This window comes from Peromyscus maniculatus, chromosome 19, assembly GCF_049852395.1.
Source record: "Peromyscus maniculatus bairdii isolate BWxNUB_F1_BW_parent chromosome 19, HU_Pman_BW_mat_3.1, whole genome shotgun sequence".
Lineage (NCBI taxonomy): Eukaryota > Metazoa > Chordata > Mammalia > Rodentia > Cricetidae > Peromyscus > Peromyscus maniculatus.
In genome coordinates, this window is record NC_134870.1 from 49,719,188 (window position 1) to 49,742,023 (window position 22,836).

A 22,836-nucleotide genomic window follows, 5' to 3' on the forward strand; every position below is an offset into this window, starting at 1 on the left:
AGTCTTTATAATCAGGTTTATCCAGATGCACTTACAGCCTGTTCACAGTCCACTGTCAGTGCTGGGAGCTCTATGGCGCCCCCTCTGGGCCTCTGTGGGAATAAGACTCTCATACTGCAGTCATACATAGCCCCTTGTGGTTTTCTTTTTTTTTTTTTTTTGTGATATATATTTTTTATTTTACAATACCATTCAGTTCTACATATCAGCCATGGGTTCCCCTATTCTCCCCCCTCCCACACCCTCCCCTTACCCCCAGCCCACCCTCCATTCCCACCTCCTCCAGGACAAGTCCTCCCCCGAGGACTGTGATCGACTTGGTAGACTCAGTCCAGGGAGGTCCAGTCCCTTCCTCCCAGACAGAGCCAAGTGTCCCTGCATAAGTTCCTGGTTTCAAACAGCCAACTCATGGAATGAGCACAGGACTTGGTCCCACTGCCTAGATGCCTCCCAAACTGATCAAGCCAATCAACTGTCTCACCTATTCAGAGGGCCTGATCCAGCTGGGAGCCCCTCAGTCTTTGGTTCATAGTTCATGTGTTTCCATTCATTTGGCTATTTTTTTTCAATAATTGAGTAAAACTGAAATTTATTATATGCCACAGTCGTCCTAGGGACCTCCATGCTATATATATAGCCTCTATGGTTCTATGGGTTGTGGTCTGATTGTTCATTTTATATCTAGAATCCACCAATGAGTGAGTACATACCATAACTGTCTTTCTGGGTTTGGGTTACCTCACTCAGGATGATTTTTTCTAGTTCCATCCATTTGCCTGCAAATTTCATGCTTTCATTGTTTTTCTCTGCTGAGTAGTACTCCATTGTGTATATGTACCACATTTTTTTCATCCATTCTTCCGTTGATGGGCATCTAGGTTGTTTCCAGGTTCTGGCTATTACAAATAGTGCTGCTATGAACATAGCTGAGCATGTATCTTTATGGTATGTATCAGCATTCTTTGGGTATATGCCCAAGAGTGGGATGGCTGGTTTTCTTAAACAGCCCTATAGGAACTTTAAATATAATTATGGAGTGCAGTATGATAATTTGATACTGAATTCCTGTTTTATTATCTTCCGTATAAATCTTTATTTAAAGAGAAGTTCCTTTCCATATGGTACTTCCATTTTGGTAGGATCTCAGCTTTCATCTTTTAAAAATGGGTTAGATGGCTTAGGAACCATTCGAAAAGAATGAAAACATTCCATCTCCCATGACTAAAGTAGTTCTACCATCTGGTGCCTATTTAATGATAGATCATTAGAACTGTTTATTCCAAGTTTTCTATTATTCTACTGATTCTAAGTTTCTTACAGTAAGCATTAGATACTGAGGTATATTGACCTGTTGTACATGCTTAACTAGAAATCTACTCTAAATTTCCCTGCTTAATGCAACCTTCTATGTTACAATCTCATTTATCTTAATGAGATACAGAGTTATAGATTTGGCCAAGTGGTAATTCAGCTGGTTTTAGTGTTGAGCTGACCAGAGTCCATCAAAGCATCTCAGATTCTCCTCGGGTTTTAAGATGATAACATTTGGTAACAGAATCTGTAAGTTCTCAGAACCTCTAATAAGAAAGAGCCAGGACAACACAGAGAATGAAGATAGGCTATTTGTCATTTATAAAAATGTGTATTATGATCAGGATTATTATTACTTATTTTTTAATAGAAAAATTATATTCTGACCACACTTGCCCCTCTTTCAGCTCCTCCTATAGCATCCCCAACCCTCCCTCATCCAACTCGACGCCCTTTCGTTATCTCTTCAGAAAACAAACATACAGGCAAACATTAAACCTCAAACAAAAAACCCAAACACACACACACACACAAACAAAACACATCACACACACCACAAAACACACAATCATAAACCATAACATACAAGCAAAAGAACAATAAGACAAAAAAAATGCCCAAACAGAGCAACACGAGACAGAAAGTTTATAAAAATACTCTTGAGTTCATTTTGTGTCGGCCATCTACTGCTAGGCACGGGTCTTACTGTGAAGTATGGTTAATATACCAGTGATAAACTATTGGAGAAAATTAGTTTTTCCTTTGCAGGCAGGTTCCAATTGGAGATAGCTTCTTGGCTAGTGGTGGCAGATCTTGCCTACTCCCCTCTCTCATACTGGAACTCTATCTGGCTTAAACCTGTGTAGGACCTGTGTGTCATACCACAGTCTCTATGAATTTAATATGTTTATTAGCTCTTTTATGTCTGGAAGACAGTTTCCTTAGAATCATCCATCACCTCTGACTCTCACAGTTTCTCAACCTCCTCTTCCACCATTGTTTCCTGAGCCCTGTTCAATGAGATACGTAAGTGTTGTCTTCAATAATAGGGTCTTACCCTCAGTTTGTAGAGAGAAACCAATAGTCTTGGCAAAAGGCTGAGATGTTTGGGGTTCTCCATGAGGTCCCTTTGGCCAATGACTTGGCTGGTGACTCAACTAGATATGACCCATTCCTGGCACTGGAGGTTTTACTTTGTGGCAAAAGATATCTCGATGTAGCATTGTCTCCTCCAATATTTGATGACTCCCTTTGTGTTTATTTCATATATGTATATATTCTAGGAAGCTTCTAGAGTAGGTTTCCATATGGCTCCCTAAATGGCCCTTAGTGTTAGTTGTCTCTCCTCCAAATCTCTCCTTTACCTCTCTCTTCTATTCCCCTCTGCATTTAACGCTCTCATTCCCTTCTCTCTGACTCCCATCTCCCCACAATCATCTATTCTATTTCTTCTTCTTTGGGGTATTTTCCCCTCTCTCCTAGTCCCTTACTAGGTACCTAATCTCTGTGGTTATATGGATGCTGAAATGGGTATCATGCACACCAAAGGCTTAAAAGCTAACCCTGATAAGCATCCCTTTCTTTAGATTGTGAATATTTTCTTGTATAATTTTGTTAAAAATATTTTCTCTGCTTTTTATCTGGGTTTCTTCTCCTTCCTCTATTATTATTAGTCGATTTGGTGTTTTCATAGTCTCAGATTTACTGGATGTTTTGTGCCTAGATTTTTTTAGGCTTAACTTTTTTTTTTTTTTTTTTTTTTGAGTGAGTTATTCATTTCTTCTACTCGGTTTTCAAGACCAGAACTTTTTTCTTCCATGCCTTTTCATTTGGTGGTGAGGGTTACCTCTGTGGTCTTTGTTTGACTTGCTAAGTTTTTCATTTCCAGTTTTACTTCAGTTTGGGTTTTCCCTAGTGATTTGGCTCCTTTTAAAAAATTCTAGTTTTATGTCTTAAATTGTTTTCATTGCTTCATTCAACTGTTTGTGTTTTCATGACTTTCACGGGGGGGTTTATTCATATACTTTTAAGGTCATTGAACATATTCAGAATTGCTATTTTGATGTTCTTGTCTTGTGCTTCATTCAGCGAAACTGCTTTTATCAGAGCCTATTCCAATAGGGCTACCAACTTCTGGACGTATTGACTTTGTTTTTCAAGTTTGTGTGTTTCCCCGGAATCTAAGCATTTGAAGTGTTTCTTGGTATAGATACCTGGTCCTGTCTTTGTCGGGTGGGTCTTCCATACTTTGGTTAGCATTTTTCACTCTAGGTCCCAGCCAAGTGTGGTGGCTGTGGGGTCCTTAATTCCCAGCCAAGTGTGGCACACAGGAAATCCCTGGTAGAGAGCAATGTTTAGTCGCAGCAAAGTGCTGTGGGGGTGAGGTCCCTGGTAAGAGCTCTATGCAGGTTGACAAAGAGTCACAAAGGAAAGAAGATGGGCTAAAATGATTTGCTCAAAGATGCAGCTGGAAGGACTAGGGGGTCTTTGACTCTGACCACGAGTCTGGGTCTCTAGAGGATGGGTCTGGGCTGTGAGAAGGGGCTCCTGCTGGTAGTCCACAGCAGGACTAATGGTAAATCTGGAGAAACTGGAATGAAGGACGGGAAGGAAAATGAAGGAACATGGGCTTAAGTTCCAACCTGTGTGGCAGCTGTGGATCCTTGATGGAGAGATGTCCTGTGGGTCAGTGGAGTCACAGAGGGTTGGAGATGGGCCAGAAAGAAATACTGCAAGTGCTGCTGGGAAGAACTAGTGGGCCCCTGGAGCCTGACTGAGAGGCCCAGTACCTAAGAGATGGGGATGGTTTTGGAGCAGGGAAAAAGGCAGGCAGGCTGCAGCAGAACTAAGAATAAGTCTACAATATGATTCATATGTGCACAAGCCTATAGATTATTGATTTGCAGTATTAGTTGATTCAAATCTATTATCATATTGTATATTTAGAAATTAGTAAAATGTTTTCTCAGATATAGACAGTTTAGAAGGTAAAAAAAACTTCTTAGGAGAAATAAAATGTTTAGACTTTTACACGACAGGATCAAGTTATCTATACTAATAATTACACTATTACATAATTCATATGGCAATTTCAAAAGTCTGTGTACCTAGATAAGACACACAAAAAAAATTAGAAAATATGGATGATGAATATTGTTGCAATGGTACATTTTACTGAGTAATATTTTTATATTTTAGGATCTGTTATAATATGAATTATGGGAAAACTTACCAGCAGGTGGTAGCACCAGTTAACAAATACGCCTCTAGTTCACAAAGCAAGCAGTTCTGAATGGGTTACTAGCTGCAAGATCAGTCACATTCTACTATGTTAGAATTTTGAGTTGGAACTTGACAGGCCTGATTCCTGTCCCCAGCTGTGTTACATATAGTCTCCATCATTTTAGAAAATGTATTTAATCATGTAGTGCTTAGATGTAAGTAAACTTTAGACAGTGACTCTTCTGGCTTGCATTATTTTAAGAATAGTAAGCACAAATTGTTGATTGATGGTATGAGAAAGGGATAGTGCTATCTAGAGCAGACTATTTTCTTTCTTCTTACCCTCTTCCAAGCCTATTTACTTCTTTATATTTAGACATATGTTTTCATATGTGGTCCCATTAGGGACAATGTGATCACCATGTTGCCTTTTAAAGAGAATACTTTAAATTGCCAAATGATTTTTTTATTGCTCGCATATTAACATATTTGAGTATTTTTAAATTCTGTTTCTTTCTATATGTTGTAAGCTGCTAAGAACACTGGTATCATTTGGTCTGAGGAAAAGTAGTTCCATGCTCTGAGTAATTTATATTGTAACCATTTTTGCTTAATGTGTACGTATTTGTATACTAAAGCAGGAAATCTTCATTATACAGGAGGAGAGAATTCAAATGCTATCCTTGAGGTATTTTTGCAGAAGAAAACGCTATCTCTGTATACCACCATATCCAGAATATAGGAACACAGCAAACTCCACACTTACTTATATATATAGTGAATATTTACTTAGTGAGAAGAAGTAGACGACTGGTCAGAGAATTAAAAACCATCATCACCTGGGTCCCCTAAAAATGAGAGACTTTTTTCTTCAATCCACAGATTTTATTGATCAGATACAATAGACCAAGCATGGCGCTAGGAGTACAAATCAAGCCGCACACACACAATTTTTAAAGCTGGCAAGGAGTCACAAAGGAAAGAAGATAGACTAAAATGATTTGCTCCGAGATGCAGCTGGAAGAACTGGCGGGGGGAAGGGGTGTCTTTGAATCTGACCAAGAGGCTGAGTCACTAGAGGCTGAGTATGGGTTATGAGAAGGGGCTCCTGCTGGTAGTCCACAGCAGGACTAATGGTAAATCAGGAAAAAAATGGAAAGAAGGACAGGAAGGAACATGAAGGTCCCCTACGTGTCCCAACCTGTGTGGCAGCTGTGGGTTCTTGATGGAGAGATGTCCTGTGGGTCAGTGGAGTCACAGAGGGTTGGAGATGGGCCAGAAAGAAATACTGCAAGTGCTGCTGGGAAGAACTAGTGGGCAATAGATCTACAAGCTCAAATAAATGTGAATAAAACATCAGGCCAGAATAGGGAGCCTTCAGAGGGAAAGAACTGGTAGGTGGCTATTGGGGTTGTACCCCCAACTGAAGGAAATCAGCTGTGAGGTGTGACTAGCAGAGAGTCCGACAGAGCAGACATTTGAAGTTGAGGAGGGAGGCAGAGGGCAGAGTCCTGAAGGTTCCAGATTTTGCATAACCACTGACAAGTTACTTCGAATGGTTTTGCCTCTTGCTTGCCTTATCTAGTTTTTAGAGTTATACCGAGAACTCAATGTGAAATTTAGTGCACAACAGACTCTTAAAAAAGGGCACGAGCAAGCTGATTTTTGCGAGATATGTGTGAAATATAGGAAAGCGGCTCTAGGACACCAAGGTCTGGATTTATTACAGTAGGACGGGACGCAGCACAGATCCTCACAGAGAGGTGTCAGTAAAACGGCACATCAGTGGTGTCGTAGCAGCTGTTCCCAGGCTGTTTCAAAACACAGTGAACGGAGGCATGAGAAGGATGATATCTCAAGAGGACAGATATGAGGTAATGCGAGCTTGGACTTGGGTAAGGGATTTGGAAAGACTTCATGATTATAAATTGGATGAGAACAAGAGGGGGAAAAGATTAAAGTTCGTCTAGCAACATGAGCCTGGGGAACTAGGAGAAAGGTTGTACGTTTGGCCAAAGGATTTTGTTGTTGTTGTTGTTGTTGTTACTCTTATTGTTTTTAACACATTGGAGGAAAGCAGATGCATTTACATTTTATGGGAAAGAGACGGGCAGCAGGGTCCAAGACCAAGGCTGAACATTTCTGTTGGGGATAATCTGTTGACTTTCAAAACGTTCATTGAAACCAGCTGCTCCTACAAAAGGTAGCAGGGGAAAGTGGAACATTAAAAAAAAAAACATATAAAAAGATTCCGAGAAAGAATATCCTGAGGGCTGATAGGAACATTTGGAGAGGGAAACCCTTCCAAGTGTCACAGTAAGCCAAACTCTGTGTACATGAACTTGGAAGAGCAACTTCCTCTTCCTGTACAGAGATTTTTCCCACGTCCTTAAAGTTCCATCCTTATTTGAAATGTCATGGGTGGAATCAAAAGAAAATTCCTGTTGCCAGCGTGTAATAAATTAATATCTGGCTGAAGACACGTCGAGTAAGGACTAAAGCAGGCACCTCGCTCTCTGTTAAATGGGGTTTGTAATGTAAGATCAGTGGACTCTTTTTCAAGATCAAGTTGACCACCCATAAAACACAGGGAGGGGGGCAGTCCCTCTCAGAGCCTCTGGGAAGACTTCCTGAGCTCTGTGAGTTACGATGTTGGAACATTATGCCACACTTATTTCTATCACATGCTTTCAACATCACCTTATTATATTTTCAGATTGTGCTGTGGTCCTTAAAGAGTTTAAAGACAATCATTTTAAAGGCAGCATTACTGGTATCCAAAGAACATATAAAAATCACCAATTATCCAAATATATTTATTCTAATAAAGACTGTTGTCATGCTATAGAACATTTATATGTCTATAAAAAGTTGCCTACACTGCCTTTTTGCACTCCAACATTATTCTCTTACTCTGGTCTCTGGCAATCATTGTCATCTTCTCATTCAACTAGGTTAAACTTTTCTAGAACTTCATATCAATAGCATTATGTAGTTCTGTGCCTGGTTTCTTTTGCCTACAATCTGCTCTTAAAATTTATCTGTGTGGTCCATTGTAGTGATGTGTGTCTACCATCCTGGCATTCAGTAGGCTGAGGCATGAGGACCATGATATTGAGGGCAGGCTAAACTGTGTAGTGAGTAGAGACCAGCTTGGCCTACATAGGGAGACCCTTGTCTAAAATCTAAAATAGAATTCACCTGTAATACATATATAAGCAGTCTTATTCCCATTACCCTCTTTTGATTAATCACTATAATTCATTAATAATTTTAGTATATCCCTGACATCTTCTTCCATGATCCATTCTGGGATGCCATATTATATTTAGTTGGTATATCATTTTAATTTCCCACAGGCTGTAATTGTTTCTCAGACTTTTCTTGGTTTCGGTAACATTAACAAGTTAGAGGGAATTTGACAAGAATTTTTGGAGAATGCCTTGTGAGATTAATTTGCTAATAGTTTTCATTTCATTGGAGCTAAGGGTCCTTAAGGGTACTTACTGTATGTAACTATAGGATTGAGTTAATTAGTCTCTTTATCACTGGGCCCAAAATACACAAGACCACTTAATGGAGGACTTGTCTAGGCTCATGGTTTCAGAGGTGTCAACCTTTATTTTCTTGGCCCTATGCACTTGGTTGGAACATCATGGCTGTGGCTGTATGTGGCCAAAGTTTTCACATCATGGCAAACAGGAAATAGGGAAAGACATAGGAGAAGGGTTGGGAACAAGACACCTTCAAATAACTCCAACTCCGGTGCTTTATTTTAGAATATAAATCTTACTTCCTGAAGTTTCTAGAGCTTTTTAAAGTCCCCCTCAGTGAGGGACCAAGCATTGCACATACAGGTCTGTGGAGGACATTTCATACTCAAATAACATCCTCAAGCCCTCAGCCCAGAAAGTCTCACTGAAAATTGCATGTAGTCCAAGGGTCCCAATGTCTACAGTTCCAGTGTTTTTCAAAAGCTTAAGTTCAAAGTCTTTTCTGAGGCTCAAGGCAAATTTTGCTTGTGAGACCCTGTAAAAGTCACACACTTCCAAGACAGAAGGCCCAGCATGCACACACGCTGTAATCTGTCTAGACTACTGTTCTGTGTGGTCTTGAAAATGATGTGTTTTGTAGATGTTTAAGGGACTGTTGTGTCATGTCTGTTAGGTCTAAGGAGTCTGCCAAGCAGTTTAACTCTGCTAGTCACTCTGGGGTGTTTTTCCATTGCTGAAAGTAGAGGGTTAAAGTCTCCAACTATGACTGTATTGAGGCTATTACCTCATTTCATGTTTATCATACTTTATATATTTAGGCACTCCAATAATGCATACATACAAACTTAAAATTGTTATTTATTCTTGACAAAGTGGCTATTTTTTCATGATATAATGTCTTCCCTGTCTTCGTTCATAGCTCATTTTACACTTTGCTTTATAGTACTCTTTCAGTATTACTTATTTGTATTCTTGTGTTTTCACCCCTTGTCTTTCAGGTTTTTTTTTAAATTAATTTTTATGTGCATGGGTGTTTTCTCTGCATGTACATCTGGGCACTATGTCCATACTTGATGCCCTTTGAGGCAAGAAAAGTGTGTCAGAGCTCCTGGAATTGGAGTTAAAGTTATGAGCTGCCATGTAGTGCATGGCATCAAACCTGAGTCCTCTGGAAGAACATTGCTCTTAACTATTGAGCCATCTCTCCAGCCTCCTTTATGGTTTTTGATATATTTTATGAATGTTTGTAGATAGCATTGAGTTTGTAAAGGAAATCTGATTATGAGAAGCTATTTTGAAATGATAGCAACTTCACATTAATTATAAAGGAAGCATGCAGTAAGTGCTAATAAAAACAGTTTATAAGTGTACTCCATTCCCTTGCATATTTTGAATTGTTTACATTTTATATGTGTACATTAAGTACATCTTAGCTTATTATTGTATTTTCTATTTTTATCTTCACATTAAGAATACAAGTGACTACAGAACATTTTGAATTTTGAAGCCTTTTTAATTTCTACAGTTACTACTGGGTTTATAGAATATATTTTTCTTTCCTTCTCAAACAATATTTTTATTCTTTGAGAATTTGATATACTGTATTTGAACATAGTCACCTTCCTCCCCAAGCTCTTCCCATATCCAGCATCTCTATCTTTCCCTTCTTTTTTTTTTAAAAAAGATTTATTTATTTATTTATTTATTTATTTATTTATTGTACAGTATATAATCTGGCTGCATATACTCCTGCATGCACGAAGAGGGCACCAGATCTCATTACAGAGGGTTGTGACCCACCATGTGGTTGCTGGGAATTGAACTCAGGACCTCTGGAAGAGCTGCCAGTGCGCTTAACCACTGAGCCATCTCTCCAGCCCCTATCTTTCCCTTCTAACTTCCAACCCAACTTTAGAGTTTTCTTCTTTTTTTCTCCCATCAAGTTTAATTTGTATTCCCAACTAGTATTGAGAGTGGGGGATCTGTCCTGGTGTGTGGTTGATCTACAAGGAGTCACGTCATTAAAGAAAAGTGACTACCACTCTCCCAGCAGCTGTCATGCATCAATGGTGTCTCAATTAGTGATGGGACTTCATGCCCACAATCTCCTGCTTTGTGCTGGGGTTTTGTCTGGCTTGGGCTTTCATAGGTCTTGTGCATGTCATCACAATCACTGTGAGTTCGTTTCTGCAACTGCCCTGTTATGTCCAGAGAACACTGCTTTCTTAATGTTACCCACCACTGCTGGCACTTGCAATCACTCTTGCGACTATTACATCAGTGGTCATATCTTGTCAGGCCAGGTGTCGTAATTTGCAGAGTTCACAGCTGGATGAGAATGAGGACTGCTTTACTCCTTCAATAGCATATATAGCAGTTTCCAGTGCCAGGAAATCTAGCCAGTGGGGCTGAAGCTTCCAGGTCAGTACCAGCTTGATTTCTCCATGTTCTGTGACTCAAATGTGTTCTGTCTTCAGCAATATGATCTTATCATCAAGTTCTGGAGTGTAACCAAGAGTATTGGTGATAACCTGTAATGCTGTATGTGACCTCATTCTTCCACATCTCAGAAAGAGGTATAACCTATTCTTGGCACTGGGGATTTGGGACGGGGGTGTGGAGGGAAGGTTCAGGCCAACAAACTGAAATTGACCCTGGAGAAAAATGTGTGGGGTATGATGGAGAGATTGGATATAGTCTGGAAGGGACTTGTGATCTGTGATGGGCAGAATGGGTCCTGGGGGAAGCCTACAAATTGGTTGCAGCACAGGCAGAGATAGCCAGACTAAACTGGGGAACTAGATGTGGGACCTGGATCTGAGGGTCATGAAAGGCATGGAGAAGGGAAAGTCAGGTAGACTCAGAGGGCTAGACCTCGGAGAAAGATGTTTGGGACCTGGCCGTGTAGACAGGTTGGCTATGGTGTAGACAATTATTAACAATGTTATGTTAATAATCTGCCTTTCTGGAAAACAAAACTCTAATGTGTAGTGTTGGATGATCTCAATCATGTAAATTCTCCCACTGTGGCTGATCTCAACATGATGCCTTCATGGCTTGGTGACAGTCAGTCCTTGTGAGTCTACACAAGTTGACTCGCTCATCTTGAGACAGACACTTTGACATTCAAGCCTGGGTGGGTGAAGCACCTCCATCTGTCCCCAGGACACGAGATTTAAGTAGCCTGTGTCCTCTGATTTAATTAGTATTATCAGCTGACAGATTGGATAGCAGCTATCGCATACTCTACCTTCAGCTAAATACAAGTTGTAATTATTTTTGGAGATACTATGATTATTTGTGCCTCTATAGGTGCATTTTTGATGACATAATTAGACTGAAATATATTGTAACATAAAATTACAATTTAAAGTGAATATTTTAGTGGCATTGTTTTTAAAAATGTGTATTTTATTTGATATTTTGAAAACAGACAAAACACGATAGTAATTAAACACTGTCCTCACTGCATGTCCCCGAGATAAACACTATTCACATTGTAGTGTTTCAAATTTACATTTTCCTTCCAAAGCTTGTCAAAGTAGTTTGATAATCCTGAAAATACGTCCACATGACTTGTCCACATGAATATTGAGGTGTGTTACTTTTGTTTATGCTTCATTTGTTTAACGCTGTGAAGCTGTGTTACTGTACCTGTCTAAAACACCTGATGGTCTAATAAAGATCTGAACGGCCAACAGCAAGGCAGGAGAAAGGATAGGTGGGGCTGACAGGCAGAGAGAATGTATAGGAGGAAAAATCTGGGAGAAGAGGGGATCTAGAAGCCAGAGAAGGAGGAGGATTCCAGGGGCCAGCCACCAAGCTTCACAGCAAGTAAGAGTAAGATTTATAGAAGTAAGAGAATGGGAAAAGCCCAGAGGCAAAAGCTAGCAGGGGATAATTTAAGACAAGCTGACAAGAAATAAGCCAAGCTAAGGCTGGAGCATTCAATTAAGAATAAGCCTCTGTGCATGATTTATTTAGAAGCTGGGTGGCAGGCCCCCCAAAAGAGTTAAAACAAACAGTACTGTTACTGATATTTGATAAGTCTTTGTGTAGACAGGATTTTAATTTTCTTTGATGATATATATATAGGAATGAAATAGCTTATATTTACCTTTTGTAGGGTGTCAAAGCTATTTTCCAAAGTGACTGTAACACTTTATTTTCTGACCAGCAACAGATACAGGTTCCAATTTTTCCAGGCTTACCAACGCTCGTCATTCTAGTGGGTGTGGTGTCACATTGCTTCATTTGTATTTCATTTGTATTTCCTGGTTATCGATCATGTGAAATATTTTTATGTATATTCTCTTTGAGAAAAATCTGTTCATAATCCTTTGTCTATCTTTAGATTGAATGTTTACTACTTTAGTATTGAGTTGTGTATTTTATTTGTTTGGGGTATAAGTTCCTGAATGCATACATATTATAAATATTTTCCACCATTCCCTGGGCTACCTCTTTTTTCTTTTGATGATGTCCATTGAGGCACAAAAGCTTTTCATTTGGACAAAGTCCAACTTATTCAAGTTCTCTCCTTTACTTGTCATCTTGGTGTTATACCCAAGAAATCACAGCTCAACACAGGGTCATGATTTATCACTATTTTTTTTCTAAATATAGTTTAATAATAATTTCAGCTAATCAGTAAGTGTAAAGTCTTAATCCCTTAGAGTTATTTCTGAGTATGTTGTGAGTTGGAGTCCCAGATTCCTTCTGTTGTAGTTTGTCCATACACTTTCATTGAGAAGACTGTGTCCACATTGGATTGCCCCAATCACTAGGTTGAAAATTAATTAACTGTATATGTTAGTTATTCTTTATTCCTAGTGTGGTAGTTTGAAAGAAAATAACCCCCAAAGGGAGTGTAGTATTAGGAGGTGTGACCTTGTTGGAGTGGGTGTGGCCTTGTTGGAGGTAGTGTGTCACTGTGGGAGTGAGCCTTGAGGTCTCATATATGTTCAAGCCATGCCCAGTGAGATAAACCTTTTCCTGTGGCCTGTGAAAGATGTAGACTTTCAGCTACCTCTCCAACACCATGTCTGCCTCCACACTGCCATGTCTCATCATGTTGATAATGGAATAAACCCCTGAAACTGTAAGTCACCACATTAAATGTTTTTCTTTATGAGAGTTGCCATGGTATTGTTGTCTCTTCACAGCAATAGAAACCCTAAATAATATACCTGGGTAACTAATTCTTTTCAGCAATATAAGTAGAAACATACTCAGAATTGGTGAGTTCTCTATTACATTTGAAGTAAATGGCAACAGAACTATAATTCAAATGCATGTCTGTGGGATCAGAAACTCAACATCCTTCCTTTCCTCTTTAAAAGGAAATACAGCCCCTGTTCTCCTAACCCATTTACATTTTATAATGTGCTTTCTGTTCCCATCATCCTGCACAGGCAGTGTTTGTCTTCACAATGTTGCCTGTGACCGTGGTGGCTCCTTGTTTATCTGGACTTGTTCTCTTCATTCACCTACTTCTGGGTAGTTAAAACTCCCTATAAGCCCCCAATAAAGATATTTAATGTTTGAAGATATTGTAGCTGGATTAATAGAGAATTAAAAAATACATCTACCTATCTGCTAGTAGTTTTATAAAACTTAAACTAGAAAACAAAGATAAATCCCCAGACCTAAAAGCCTAACTCATAGTCCCTGGTTTTAAAAACAGTATTTTATATGTATGTGTGAGAGGGGTGTGTGTGTGTGTGTGTGTGTGTGTGTGTGTGTGAGAGAGAGAGAGAGAGAGAGAGAGAGAGAGAGAGAGAGAGAGAGAGAGAGAGAGAGAGAGAGAGAACATGCACCTGAGGAGGCCAGGTGTGTAGTGCTGGGAACTGAAATCAGCTTCTTTGCAGAAACAATACATGCTCCTAACACCTGAGTCACCCTTTTACCATTTTATCCCCTCAAAGTCTCTCCTTACAAGGAACTCAGCAAATATACTATAAAACCAAATCTATCTTTATGGATTAAAAGGCACTTTAAGCCAAATCCTGCAGAGCTGATGCACTGAAGAGGGAAATACAGCGCTCACTTGCCTTCTCTGTCTGAGTTCTTCAACTTGAAGTACACAGGAAACTCACCTAGTCTTCTATGCAATGACTATACAAGCCAAATGCTCTTGTTCAGTAGTCCCTGAATACATTCACGTCTGTAGGACCGTGCTCACTTTTGTTCAAGGCTCCAAAGATGAACAACCAAAGTACCTCAATGAGCAACCAAAGACTTTCTCCATGCAGAGAAGAAAGACTTTTCACATAGCAAGGCATCTGCACGCCACTCTCTGCGGTTAGTTTTTCCAGGCCTGAGACCTGTCACTTACAATTCCATGTCCCTGTCTTCTGGTTTCACATCTCTCCAGGGGAGCAAATTCTTCCAGGGCATGAGCTGAGCTTTCAGTGTTTGCTGGGTGCTCCTCTTTGGTGACAGGGGCTGCTGTGTTCCCTTCATTGGAGTTTATGCTCCACTCCCAACCCCCTCAGCCAATGAGAGCCCTGGCTCCTGTGTCCTGCTCTTCCTTTATAACTGCTAGACCAAAGTTTCTATTTCAGAGGCTGCTTAGACAGATGGGATCAGCTACACTTTAAAAAGTCCACCTGTGGTTTTGACAGTAACCACAGGGAATTTGTGCTGCCACTGTGGAGATCGGCGATGGAGATTCCTTAAAACTAAAAACAGATCAACCATATGATCCAACCATGCCACTCCTGAGCATAGACCAGAGGACTCTTGAGTCAGCAGACCACAGGGAGACTTGCACATCCATGTTTATTGTAGCATTATTTATAAGAGCCAAGACAGGGAACCAGATTAGATGCCCGTGAGATGATGAATAAAGAAAATGTGGTATACATACACAAGGTGTTTAATTCAGCCATAAAGAATGAAATGACATTTTTTTTTTCAGGAAAATGGATGGAACTGGAGATCATGCTAAGTGAAATAAGAAGGGCTGAAGAGTCAATTATCACACATTTTCTCTCATATGGGAATCTAAATTTAAATGTGTATGTACATGCATGTTAGCACACCCAACTCAAACACATACAGATGCTCACCGTGAAAGCGCAGGCGTGCTATTTGAGGGGAAGGAAGTGGCCAGTGGGGAGGTAGGAGGGGAGAAAAGTTAGGGTTACATTCGATGACCCCTCGCTCATGGCTCTCATTCCTCCACCAGTCCTGATGTGGTCCTTTCTCACTAGAAGGCAGTGAGTGTGTGCAAATTCTCAAATTATCCTCAGTTTATTCAAGTTCAGGACTATACATTATATAAATCAAGCCTCTCCTATGCAAGTTCGATGCTCACTATTAGATTTCATCACCCCTGTTTCAACTGGAATTTCTGTAATCAGAATGGAACATGTTTTTGCTGGATGTGTTTAGTGCCAGGTCCGTCATGGTTCATCCCTCACTGTGGAGAGTCTAGGAATATTCACCGAGTAACAAAACCTGCCACGGGAGGAAGGGATTCATGGGAGCTGCTCTTTTCTGTTCTCTGTAAGTGGTTCCATCGTTTCAACAAGGCTGACACTAACATTGCTTATCAATTAGAATAAAGACGGGTTCTACCAGCATTTTTTTCCTGCTACGTCAAACAAAATCTCAGTTGTTGAACTCAGATGTTTGAACGTGTTCCATGTATTTAATGTAGGATCACTGCAGAACAAAGGGTGCATGGGAAGATGATTTATTTGCCCAGGAAGTTCTAAGATAAAGACGTTCAAACAGAAGAGCACAGCATGTTTGAGTTTAAGGCGAGATGGAACCAGAAGTTCCCATGAACAAGACTATGGGGAGCATTAGTGACTTTTACTCTCTGGTCTCCACCCTCTTTCCTCCTCTTTGATGAGAACTTGTCTGAGATGCTGGGGAAGATTAGAGGCACTACTGCCTGTGTTTGTCAGCTTCCTGACACCGTGACACCTGAGAAAAACCACCTAAAAGGGAAAAAGATTCATTTTGGCTAATGGCGTGAGAGATTTCAGCCCATGGTCAGTTGGCTCCATTGCCTTGTGCCTGAGGCTAGGCAGAATATCATGGCAACTAGAAAATGTGGCCACCATGGCTCTATTTAAATTAATAACCTCTATGTCCCCATGCAGGACCCTTTTTAGCTTCTGCCCACTTTAACTTGGGCATGTGATTTGCTTTGGTGAATAGAGTACGGCGGATGTCAAGTTGTGACAGTTGGAAGCTTAGACCTCAAATAGTGTGAGTGCTTCTTCTCTGTAGTTCTCATGGTAACATGCCTGAATTACAGGCTTCCTCCCTGAGAGGCCACCTGAGCAGACTTGGGTCATTCCAGCTATGGTAGATCACTTAACTCCCAGCTCACCTGCCATTCACCACAGCCGCATGAGTGAGCCTGGTCCAAATCTAATCGATTTGGATTTGCAATACTTCTGCCAACTTGTAGGCTTATGAAAAAAAAAATATTCAAGACTCATGTTTTAAGATCCTGTGTTAGACAGCAATGGTAAATTCGTCTGACCATTATTCATACTATGAATGGGGTAAACTGAGAATAGCTTTTCCCAGGGACAATCACAATTTAAATATTAAGTGTTTTAAGCAAATTAAGTTAAATCTGAGGCAGCATCTGGGTTTGGGAAGACTGTAATTCTAGGTGCTGATATCTAGCTTTGTCTTTGTTGGGTGGTGTTTTGTTCCTTGATTTATGTTGCCCTTTCTGGTTCTTAGGAGAGTATGGTGGCTGTTTGTTATCTATAGGAAATTCTTCTGGGATGCTGCTAGGTGTAGCCACTGGAGGTTCTGGGTGAAGTGTGTTTCTAGGTATTGGGAGCTGAATGGGGATGGGCTAAGAGGAGGTGGGGGCTGAGGGATCCACAGGGAAGAAAGAAAGCAAAGTATTCCACTAGAATCTACTTAGTCCCCTGAGCATGGTGGCAAAGAGTGAGGAGAAGCCACAAGGTAGTCTGCTACAGAGCTAGGGATAAATGCTCTGTCATTGGATTCGGAGGAAAGAATGGAGGGTGAAGATCTAAAGCTTGCCTACTTGCTTGTTTGGCCTACTTGTTTTCTGGCAGGATGGGCTGGTGGGTTCCATGTGAATGCTTACTAGAGTTGGGATCAGGAACAATAGCATGAATTGGAAAGAAGTTTGGAGAAGATATTCATGATCTGCTAGAGATGGGGCCAAAGAAGAGGGAGGGCCCATGGCAGGTGCACTGGTACAGAGCTGGGGGTGAGACTGGGACATTGGATTTGGAAGAGAGGGAGAGGTAACATTAGCCTACTTATTTCCCTGGCTGGACTGGTCTATGGATTCCTTACATGTTTGTGTGTATATATCTGTGGGTGCATATGTATGTGGCATGGGGTGTTTTTCTATGATTCTCTACCTTATCTTTTGAGGTAGTGTCTCTCACTGAACCCAGTGCTCACCAATTTTGTTAAACTGGTTGGGCAATGAGGAACCTCTAAGGAGGAACCTGTTTCTGTGTCCTCAATTTGGGGTTGCAGATGTGTGCCACTGTGCCCGGCTTTTACATGGGTCAAGTCCTCATGCTGACATACCAGTCACTTTACTGGCTGATCTACTTTCCTAGACCTAAAGTTTTATTATTTTTTCTTTTATAAATTATTATAATTGATAATAATTACATTGGGTTTGTTCATCTTATATGTCGTCTTCATTTTTAATAAGTGGTCCCAAACTAAGCTTTTAAGTCTAAAACTGTAGTTTTAGTGGTGCATAAAGTCTAATTTTATAAATATTCTAAGAAGCTTCCTTTCTTGGCTCTGCCCACACTGCCCTGGCCAGAGTAATGTTTTGATTCCTATTAGCAAAAACCAAAACAGGTAGTTCTTATTGTGATTGGTGTGCCTTTTTTACTGACTTGGAGGTTATCAGTTCTTTTGCCTCATTCGATTAGATTTTATTTATAGTTATAATTATATTTATAATGTCATTTTGTTGTGGACTCTGTTATTCTAGTGATATTTTTCTTAAAGTGAAGTAGGGTAGGAAGATAGAGCAGAAAAGTGATGCTCAAGCTATTACACCTTATTAGGTTATAGAACTAACAATTACTAACCCTCTGTAATATTCTAAGTTGTATGGAGTGTGTTTGAACTATTATATAGTTATATTGTCATAATCTGTTGGGGGATATTCAATCACAATATGAACCTTGTGTTTTCATTTGTGTTAAATAAATTAAAATTAACCTTGGGTCAGGAGGCTGCATTAGCAACTAATTGACAGAAAGTAAGCATCCGAGGGCATCTGGGAGAGATAGAGACACTCAGGATGTAGTAGCGAGGGATTTGGAGTTGTGCAACATTTTGTGGTTTGGTGAAGCAGAAGCACGGGTCTTCCATAGACACCAGCAAGGAGAGAGGATTAGTTAGTTGCTACTCAGCCTCTCTGAGACTGCAGGTTTTCACCACAGCCTTTGAATCTCGAGTCTTATTCATAATTAGAATGATAGAGATTTAGTTAAAACTACCTTTAGTGGCAGAAATAGGGCTGGTGCTTTCGGGAGCAGAATTCTCACCAGGCTGTGGCCTGAGTGTCCAGGATGCTGCTAGAGAAGCAGGCTGGTAACTGCAGAGTTGCAATTGCTGACTGGGATAGCCATAGATTAAGGTACAGCCACTGTGCTGAAGACAAAAGACAATAATCATTTAAGTGTCTCTTTTTGATTACAGTTTAAAGAAAAATTGGTTTCTGTGAACTGGACAGCCTTGAGAGAAAGAGAATAATGCACACTGTGGCATTCCTTGTATATGATCTTCTGAAGCACCAAGCTATATTGCCAGGCAGTACAGCAGAGCCAGAAGAAGAAAGGGTAATTTTTTTTTTTTTTTTTTTTTTTTTGGTTTTTTGAGACAGGGTTTCTCTGTGTAGCTTTGCGCCTTTCCTGGAGCTCACTTGGTAGCCCAGGCTGGCCTCGAACTCACAGAGATCTGCCTGGCTCTGCCTCCCGAGTGCTGGGATTAAAGGCGTGTGCCACCAACACCCAGCAAAAGGGTAATGTTTTAATCACTCTGTGATTTACTGGAAGAAAATGTTTGATAAGATACAAAAATTAATCTTTATGGGAATGCTGTAGGGTGTTCTGTATGGCAAATATGTTAATAAATAAAACACTGATTGGCCAATAGCCAGATAGGAAGTATAGGCGGGACTAACAGAGAGGAGAATTAAGGGAACAGGAAGGGAAGGAGGAGACTGCCTGCAGCCGCCACCAGGACAAGGAAGATGTAAGGTACCAGTAAGCCACGAGCCACGTGGCAAAGTATAGATTAATAGAAATGGGCTAAATATAAGAGTAAGAGCTAGACAATGATAGGCCTGAGTTAATGGCCAAGCAGTTTAAATAATATAAGTGTCTGTATTTTTTTTTTTTATAAGTGGGCTAAGGGACTGCCAGGACTTGGCGGAACCTGGAGGGAAAACTCCAGCTACATGGGAGCAATGAAGCAACACATACAAAATCTAGAAACCATCAAGTCTACACTCACCCTATGAACACAGGCCTGTTACAGCTCCTTTGGTGCTGGTCCCCACCCACCATCTAGTTCACCAAAGACACAGAGCCTGCCTCTTTTCCCTCATGGGCCACCTGCTGCATGAGGGTGTGATGGTGGTAGTGTTGTTTGTGTGGATTTGCTTGCTTGTTTTAGTGGTCACTCTGGTCTCCATGAAATACATGGCTGCAGGAAGTTCCTTGCTTTTCCAAATGTCAAGCCCCCCTCCCCAAAGGAGTATGTCACAGGCTATGTCCTGAGCCCATGCAGGGGAGGTGCTAGCACCGCTTTTGTGTACGTTAAGTACTACAGTTTATTTATAAGCCTACTGACTTAATTTTTTTTTTTTTTATTTTTAAATGGTCAGCCCCTCCCCGATCTTGAAAGCTTTTGTTCTCCTGGATAGTGGGTTGAGGTATTAAGGCAGCCAGGTCTTATCTGTATAGACTCAAGCCAAAGTTAATATAAGTGCCAACTATACAAAAAGAAAACAATAGTAATAGGGAAGTTGGGTGGGCTAGAGAGTTGAGGGTGGCAGAAGGGATTCTGGGAGCAGGAGGAAAAGGTACCATAGCACTGAGGATGCAGTAAGAAGCAGATCTCTGGGGGTGTAAGGCCAGCCTTCTTCACATAGTCTGCTCCAGGCTAGCTAGGGTTGCACACTGAAACCCTATAGCAAAGGCAAACAAACACAATTTTGCCAGACTGGGGGTAGAAAGACACCTCGGTGGCTAAGAGCATTGGCTGTTCTTTTGGAAGACCAGGATTTGGTTCCGAGAATCCACATGGTAGCTCACAACTGTCTGTAACTCCTGTTCCAGGTGATCTGATGTCCTCTCTGGGCACCCTACACATTTGGTACATAGACATACATGCTGGCAAAATACTCATACTTATAAAATTAGAAAAAATACATCTTTAAAAAACGTTGGCCAAAGTGAAATTTTAAACTTATTTGACTCCTGATAGTTAACAAAAATTGAACCACCTCAAAAAAAAAAACCCACAACAGTAACCAACAAGTATTGCTGGAGAGTCAGGATTCCATTCATCTTTCTGAATATTATAAGGTAAACCTTGAACCAAGTCAACTTAGTACAGTGCTAACCAGCACTGATTAATTGTGTTTTTAGGAGATGGCCATCAGCTTATGTTGAAAATTGTTGTAAGGAACAGATTTACAAAGGGCACAAACACAAGAGGCAGGTACCAAGCACTAAAGAAAAACCAAGTAAGTGAGGGTAATTTCATGAATTTATGGGGCGGGGGTGACTGTATTGTTTGCTCACTCACCTTCAGCAAATGTGGATGTGGATGCTGTCTAGATGTCTAGAGAAGTTTGTTCTCAGGTCACCAAAAACCCAAAACAATAGAGATGAGCCATGTTTAGTCAGCACATGAGATACACAGTTTCCAGTTCTTTCTGTAGTCTAGCTAGCTTCTCTAATTTTTTTTCTGCTCTTCCTGTTCCCGACCTCTCCAAGTGCTGTTGTTTGTAGATTTCCCTTCCAGTCATTCTCTTTTTGTAAACCTGTAGCTCCTTGGCTCTGTTCCCTGTGGCCAGATGAAAAGGCACCTGCACTAGAGAAACTGAGTATAGAAACAGAGACCGTGCTGGTGCACACTTGGAACTCTACTGACCTGCTCCCCCAAGTCTGGGCCAAGGGGCAAAACATGGCCAGAAACCAAATGCTACAGAGCAAGAAAAGTAGCATAAGGCCACATAGCACATCTTAGAATGTTGAGTTGGGAAGACTCCTGGAAATCATTTAGTATAAATAAGACAAAAGCAAGACCCACTGAGGTGAAGCAGCTTGCTCAACACTGCATACTGATCTCCTCCCGCACAAGAATTTTAAGACAGAGGGAGAAAAAAAATCCCAACTTTCTGCCACGCTGCTCAATGCCTAAAAAAATCAATCTTTGTTCCAAAGACTTCAGGGTGAACTCCAAAAAGGATATCCCAAGCCTCTTCCTTTGTTTACTTGCTCTGCTCTTGGGTGTGGAGAGCCTGTAGCTACCCCTGAAAGGCCAACTGCTGCTGCCAAGGCTTCCTGGTATCAAACTGCACCCCATACTTTCCGTAACTCAAGGGGGAGCTAGTGGGCGCAACAGAGACAAAAGACCTAGTCTAGAGAAGAAAAGCTGCCATCTTCTGGTGTCAAATCTTCCTAGTTGACATAACTTGTTCTGACACAAATGAGTCCTAGCATCCCTCTAGGAAGCTTGACATTTTGTCCCAACCCCCAAATAGTACCTAAAATATTACCAGCAACCAAATTTTTCTTTCCTGGGAACAGAGGGCTCCTGAAGAAGACAGTGTTTTGGGAGAGCCTTGAGGCAAGCTGCTGCTTTCTGCTGTCCAGATAGAATGAAAGTCTGTCAGGTAGGCAGACACATCTCATGACAATTGCAGCAGTGACTGATGCTTGGAAGGTTCTGAACTATGTGATTAATGAAGACAGTAAATGATTTATTTGGTTGTTTTTGAGACAGGGTCTCACTCTGTAGCCTTGGCTGCTCTGGAACTTACAGCACTCTTGCCTGCCTCTGCCTCCTTAGTGTTGAGATTAAAGGCATGTGCCATGACACACCAGCATGCAGTGAATGATTTAACAGCCTCCTCTCCCCAACAATATCCAAACCCACAACGAGAAATATAAAATACTTTCAAGAGTTTTCCTCCAAATGTGGTGGCTCTCATGCTTTTAAACCCAGCAGTCTAGAGCAAGAAGTAGGTAGATCTCCGAGTTCCAGGCCAGCCAGGGCTACACAGTGAAACCCTGTCCAGAAAAATAAAGTTGGGTTTGGTAGCTCACATTTTTAGTCCTAGAATTTGCACGTGAGAGGCAGAGGCAGACAGATCTCTGTGAGTTTGAGCTAGTATGATCTACACATGGATTGCAGGTCATTCAGTGACACTGTCTCAAAAAAAATAAACAAAACAAAACAAGAAGAGGAAGAAGTTATGTTTGGGGATCCAGACTCTCTGCAGAGGACATGAGAGAGAGAAAGAGAGAGAGGGAGGGAGGGGAGAGAGAGAGAGAGAGAGAGAGAGAGAGAGAGAGAGAGAGAGAGAGAGAGAGAGAGAGAAACTGATTGTCCTCTGACACCCCTTCACAAGTGCTCTGTGTCACCTGCATTCTCTCCTCTCCCCCGGGCGCCCCCCCCCTGCCCCTGCCCCTGTACACACACACACACACATACACACACACAATGTGAATAAATGTAAAGTGGGCATTATGGTACACACCTTTAATCCCAGCATTCTGGAGGCAGACACAAGCGGATCCCTGTA

General features: G+C 41.0%; 1 long non-coding RNA gene across 1 annotated transcript; it reads left to right on the forward strand.

Moving 5' to 3' along the window:
• Positions 1-5,914: 5,914 nt before the first annotated feature.
• Positions 5,915-22,478, forward strand: LOC143269593 (uncharacterized). The gene is made up of 3 exons (XR_013046111.1): positions 5,915-6,407; positions 18,717-18,856; positions 20,672-22,478. It is a non-coding gene; the product is annotated as an uncharacterized LOC143269593 (long non-coding RNA).
• The last annotated feature ends 358 nt before the right edge of the window (positions 22,479-22,836 follow it).